Genomic DNA, 6,377 nt, shown 5'->3' on the forward strand with positions numbered 1-6,377 from the left:
TAAGTAATGCTTAATGTATCTAGAATGCCTACGATTAGAACGGGTTCACACGGATTGATGCGTAGAAGAGACTCTGAACCCTTGCAACAGCCAAGACAACTAACTTGGTGAGTTAGATGATCTAGGAAAGATTGGGTCCAACCATGTAGGGCATCCAAATATGAAGATTTACTCGGATGAGTCTTAATCGGACTTAAAAAGGGGTAATCTTAAGTTTGGAGGGTCTAGGGGTAAAATAGTCTTTTCTAGGATAAGGGTAGTATTGTAATTAGCCTAAATATTTAATTAATTAATTAATTAATTAATTAATTAATATGGTGGAGGGGCAATTCGTGTAGGAAGGGCTGAAATTGACTTTTGAGCGAAATCTTGCTCCACCCGGGTTCGAACCTTGGTGGAAGCAATGATTTAATTGATTTATTGTATTTGGTGAATTAGTCAAATTAATTAATATTTAATTTGCTGATTTAATTAAAGGAAAATCATATTTTTGATAAATAATAATAATAATAATAATAATAATAATAATAATAATAATAATAATAATAATAATGAGGAGTCCTAGTTTGACTAAGTCTCCACCTAACTCTCCTAATCCTAATCCTCTCATTCTCACGTTTTTTCATCAGCAAAAGAACTGAAAATAATAGTTCTTCACTCTTGAAGAACTTACATGCAAAAAGTCAAACGAAAAGCTAAGCTAAAAACGAAAATCAACAACATTCTTCTTGACGGATTGGGGTTTGGATTTTGGTGGTGAGGAAGTGGTGTCTTGGGAATAGGAAGCATTGAAACAAGTGTTGAACGACATTAAGGTATGAATTTTCTTCTCTCTTGGCCCCTTTCCAAAGAGACCCTTAAGGTTCAGTTTAATCGCAATTGAAAAACTAAGGTTGTCCCCGTTGCATGCCCCTGTCATTAGATCCTTTGAAATATTCAAAGCATGCGTTGGTATGTCTTCTGGTAGATAAGTTTAGGTTTGGTCTTGATTATGTATTGAATTTGTATTTGGAAATTATATAAAGAACGAAAGATTTATTCCGGAGAAGTGTTTTACGTTATTTGTTTAAGCATGAGCGTGCTGTAAATTAACTATGTTGCTGCCTTAATTTTGTGTGTAATAAATGTTGTGTTTTCGTATATGTAAATGTTAAAAGTGTGATGTTCATATAAGGGTAATGTTGCTGGAAAAATGTCACCCGAGTTACTCCAAGAATCAACATTAAAACTTCAGAGAAAGATGGATTGAAAGAGACTCGGCCAAAAAATTGAAAAAGTGAGCTATGTTTTAAAAAACTTTAAAAATTCTGAGGTCATTGGGAATTGAACCCAAGACCTCACAAAATGCAAATTACACAAAAAGTTCATGAGAAAAACGAAAAGAAAATTAAATGTGGTGAGCAACCTCTTGAAGAGATGAGAGAGTTAGGAGAAAAAAAATGTGGTGAGTGGGGATTGAACCCACAACCTATTGAATAGAGGAGTGAATTAGGAGAAATATAAAAGAGAAAAATAAAAATGAGGTGAGTGGGGATTGAACCCACAAACTCTTGGATAAAGTTAAGAGAAAAATTAAGAGAAAAAGAATAAGTTTGTGAGGGATTGATCCCACAATCTCTTTGCCTTAAACGAGAAAGAGAGGAGGGAAAATAAAGAAATATTGTGCGGGTGATGGGGATCGACCTAGGGTCCCCCAAATCTGAAAAATGCAAGTACCAACTTTAATATAATATTAAGTGTTGGTCAAGGAATTCGAAATCGAGTTTCCTTGTCCAATTCCGTATTGACACATAAGTGGTACATGAACAAATATTTAATGAATGCGTCTCTAAGGATCGAAATCAAGATCTTGGCATACCAACAAGATGCATAAGTCTTGTACCATATAATCTTGGGTAAGTATGAGTCACTTAGACGAATTATGAATGAAGCCTCATGATTTGTATGTATGGATCCATAAGTACATCATACGTTTAAAAGTAAGCGAACCTAAGATGTATGTAATGAAATGGTGTGAACCTAGGAGGTTTAAGTAAGAGTGTGAAACAAACAAAAAGGCCAAGCGCATTGGCATATGACGAAATGAACATTCACGTAAGGGGAGTTTAGAATAATGTAAAGTCAAATCTCAAGCATAGTTTAAAAGAATGTGTTAAGAATGAATCCATAGTTAATATGTAAAGAAAAGAATGACTTCATGACTATAGGCTACTGCAAGTGAGACAAATTGCATCTACGCCTAAAATCAATGTCACTAAATGAAATGACTAAGAGAGTGTATTTATTCTAAATGATGAACAAGCAAAGAAAGAGTGGCTACATGAGGATAGGCTAGTACAAGTGAGACAAGATGTATCTACGTCTAGAATCAATGTCCCTCAATATGAACTCCAAGAGAGCATATGTATGTTATACGATGAACAAATAATGAAAGGTGAGTAAAGATGAAATGAAAAGATGTTAAAAAAAGAATAGGGTGGCATCACAATATGAAGCTATTGCAAGTGAGACAAGCTGTACCTACGCCAAATATAAGGTCACCAAAAGTACTCACCTAAGTGAGTGTTGAAAATTAAGAGGCAAATCTCAATCACACTCTATATGTAAGTGTAAGGACAATTCACACTTAATACCTAATGATGAGATGAGAAATCATCTAATGAGCTATGATGCCTCATGCTAGAAGCCAGCTTCTATGATATATGAGATAAATGTAATAGAACTTCATACTGAGCACAGATAGGCTAGTTATGAGTCGCGAGTCCTTCTTTCGGGAAGGCAGAGGTTCGTGTAATTCTCATGAGATGAGACTGTCCATCCAGACGGGTACTAGTGTCCTTATATCTCCTAGTCTTTGAACCTATACTTCCAATATAGGGTTCTAGAAGGGTTCGAGTCCCTATATACGCTAGCATGTTTTAGTTCACTTTGGCTGGTGATTCCACCTCTTTTTGGTGTGTGGTTTAACACTGGATTTCATGATGCTCACACGATATATGTCAGTTAAGGTTTCCAAAGAAAAAATGAGGCAACTTCAAGTAATGCACATCATTAAATGAATGATACCGAAGATGTTAGGATAGGATAATCAAGAGATGAGCTAGACTTGAGTAATGACACTAGGTCATTCTAGGTCATTGCACAACAAACCCGCTGAAAGTCTTTAACTACATCCTAGGTATGACTGGTGTTTACACTAACTTACGGATGAATGAAAATGAAGTACGTATGAATGAATGAAACAGACTCAGTGTTTGCTAAATAAGGCTCCCTAGTTGAGGTCCCATATGTTGAACCCTCATTTTGGGAAGTTCTAATGTCAAGTCCATGACTCCAAGGTCTCATGGCATATGGAAAAATGATATGAAATGTGTTATGTGTTAATAATCAATATGTTATGTTTTGTGTGCAATATGCTATGTATGATGATGCATGTTACTCTATAGCATGACTTTCCTAATCTGATTTGGCAAAGTCCACTGACTAGACTTTCCATAACTCATATTGTTAGGAGAGAGCTCTTCTTAATCACTCATGTCCTTGGTGTGTGCTTGCATATACCCATACTTAGTACAAGTGTGTACTAATCCCAAACAACTCTCTACTTTTAGGTGTAGGTGCGAGTGAACGCTTGAGCTTACGAGACTACGCTGAAGTTATCCGGACGTGGAGCATTCATCTGTACTTGGTAATCCCTCTTACTTTTGAGGATGCCTATCTTTTATATTCTAGCTTAGATGTAGGTATGAGCTAATGGAGTATGTTCCACTAGTGTTCTTTCTCAGTTATGTTCAGATATTGTATTGGTGCCATTTTGGCAACTTTATATTCTTATACAGATATGACTATGTCTTTCATTTGATTATCTTGATACTAGATTTTTGGTATGAAACTCTTATGAGTTTATGTAGATGGTATTATACGAGTTCAATATTTCTCACTATGAAGTCTAAGTAAACTAAAAGTTCAAAATTTTTTGCTAAAATTAACCTAAATGATGTAAGGATGACGTATGTAGGCTTGTCTGCGACCTCTGAGAGGTCAACGATGCCAGTTTTGGCTAGGGTATAGACTCCGATCATGACAGAATCTGGATGTTGAGTTAGCCGACAGGAATTAAGACTCTAGAGGACCTCGTGACGACTCCGCTCGCGCGCTTAGGTAAGGTTTCTGAATCTTTCACTTAATAAATGGGTTTTACTCGAATATATCCGACCCAACATATTTTCCCCAATATTTTAACCATGATTTTTTTTCTAATTTCCCTATTCTCTCCAAGTTTAGAATCACTCTTTCTCCTTCTTTTTTCTCTCCCATGCGATTTTCTGATCCCTCTTTGTGTCGTGAAACCTAGGAACTTCATCACCCTTGTCTTCTTCTTCTATTCCGTGTCGCCCGAGTATGTCTCCTCCACTTTCTCTTTGAATTATGGGTAGGAATGAAGTTAAATTTGACTAGCTTGTATATCCCTGATGGTGGGGATGCGAGTATGGATGGGTTTGTGTAATATTGCATGTTTCTTGACATACGAATTGTATTTCAAAGTCTTGAGTAGAACACAATGAATGTTCAGTAGGTTGTGTTGAATGGTGGTTATGGGAAGTTCTGCGTTAAGACAAGTTAAATTTGCTACCATAAATTTTTTTATGTTGCTGTGGGGGAGTATTGTGGTGTGTTTCCAACTATGTGTTCTGTATATATGCTTTTGTATGTCGAATTCATGAGTAGGCACATTCTAGGATGTTGTGGCCTAATGTTAGTGTACTTATTCACTCAAACTATTGAGTAGAATTATCAGTGACACTTGAATACTATACTGCTTCTTGTATTTAGGTGATTACATGAATTAACAGGTTGGGAAGTCTGAGTACCTAATTTGGGAATGGTTTGAACTAAGTGTGTGTGGTGTGCCCATACCACCCATATATAGCTTTTAGATGTGGCAATTTAGGCTGAATTTTGATATATCTGCAGGTACTCATGTCTACATCACAATGCACTGTGAAGGCTGTGGCTCAGCAACTCAAAATAAACGGCCAAGGAGAAGAAACTTACCAATAGAACATTCGGCTCCCAAAGGGCAAACCAAGAGGCATGGAGCCAAGATAGTGTCAAAGGAAGGAAAAAATTGGTACAAGAAGCATACTGAGGCTTCTTACTCTGTGATGCCTGCATTGATTGAGATATCCTAGCTCATGAGTTCCCACAAATCTTAAGGCGGATGTGAGAACTTAGAATGAATTTTGCATTTGCTAAGCCAAATGAATGCAACTTTAGCGTAGTCTGTGGGTTCTATGGGAATTGGGTGCCAGAGACTCGCAACCACTATGTCACTGTCCATAGTAAGAAAGTTCTTATCACACCAGTGAGCATCAATGCTATCTTTGGGATGTCTGAGGACACAGAACCATAAGTTCTAACTCAGCTAAACATCCCACCTCTTAGTGGACCAAGCATAACGGTAAGAGATATCACAAATCTCTTATGTATGCTCACATGCTCCGAGAGACGTGAGTTTGGTTGAAGGTTGTGATGAACAACCTCATTCTAGGCTTGGGATACACGAACATCTCTCATGAATGGGTGTTTCTTTAAATCAATGATGTGGAAGGATCGGGTTCATAAGGTCCACATGTATGCATTTGGAGGGGTCATTACAAAGATGTGTCATCTTGCAGGTGTTCTGGAGGAGAGCCTGGATTACATGGCACCACTGTACCCAACAGCAGTGGATATTACTGGTACGAAAGGGTCTGACACTAATTTAGGCCCCATTCTCACCATTGTTGAGCGCTACAGAGGAGATGAGCTGATCATGGCGAGAATGTATGTCTTGGAGATGCCCCGACACAGGATTGGCGGTAGGTCATCTAATATGATAGACTTTGGCAAGGTCAACGTGTGTTACCCATTGAATGCTTGATATTTTTTGAATATACTTCTTGAAAAGAAATATAAACGATCATATGCAATATATTTATCCAACTAAGATTCGGGGGTGATCCCACAGAGAATGTGGAAGAATATTATCAATAACAAATATTTAACTCTATAGTCGCTATATAAAAATAAGGGGGATTTATATTGAAATAATAATAAAATCAATTAAAATAGCTTTGAACTAAGTATTTATTTATATCCAAAGTAGTTTAAATGACTAGGAATGTGTTCCCCATAAGCTCATAACGCGGTAATCCTTGTAATAACAATTCTTTCCTAGTGTATTACATGCAAAGTGATAAGTTAGGTATCTCTAATTCCTTGGTCCTCCAACTAGAGAATTTCACCTCCCACCTTGGTCCGGCTACGTGTGTATAATTTACCAACCCTTACCATTACCTCATATTAGACATCACAATCGATATATGACTTAGTTA

General features: G+C 37.0%; 1 long non-coding RNA gene across 1 annotated transcript; it reads left to right on the forward strand.

Annotated features, from left to right (window-relative positions):
* The first annotated feature begins 664 nt into the window (after positions 1-664).
* Positions 665-6,051, forward strand: LOC112940969 (uncharacterized). Its single transcript, XR_003245805.2, has 3 exons — positions 665-815; positions 3,612-3,688; positions 4,975-6,051. It is a non-coding gene; the product is annotated as an uncharacterized lncRNA (long non-coding RNA).
* The last annotated feature ends 326 nt before the right edge of the window (positions 6,052-6,377 follow it).

Source organism: Solanum lycopersicum, chromosome 2 (genome assembly GCF_036512215.1).
Source record: "Solanum lycopersicum chromosome 2, SLM_r2.1".
Taxonomy (NCBI): Eukaryota; Viridiplantae; Streptophyta; class Magnoliopsida; order Solanales; family Solanaceae; genus Solanum; species Solanum lycopersicum.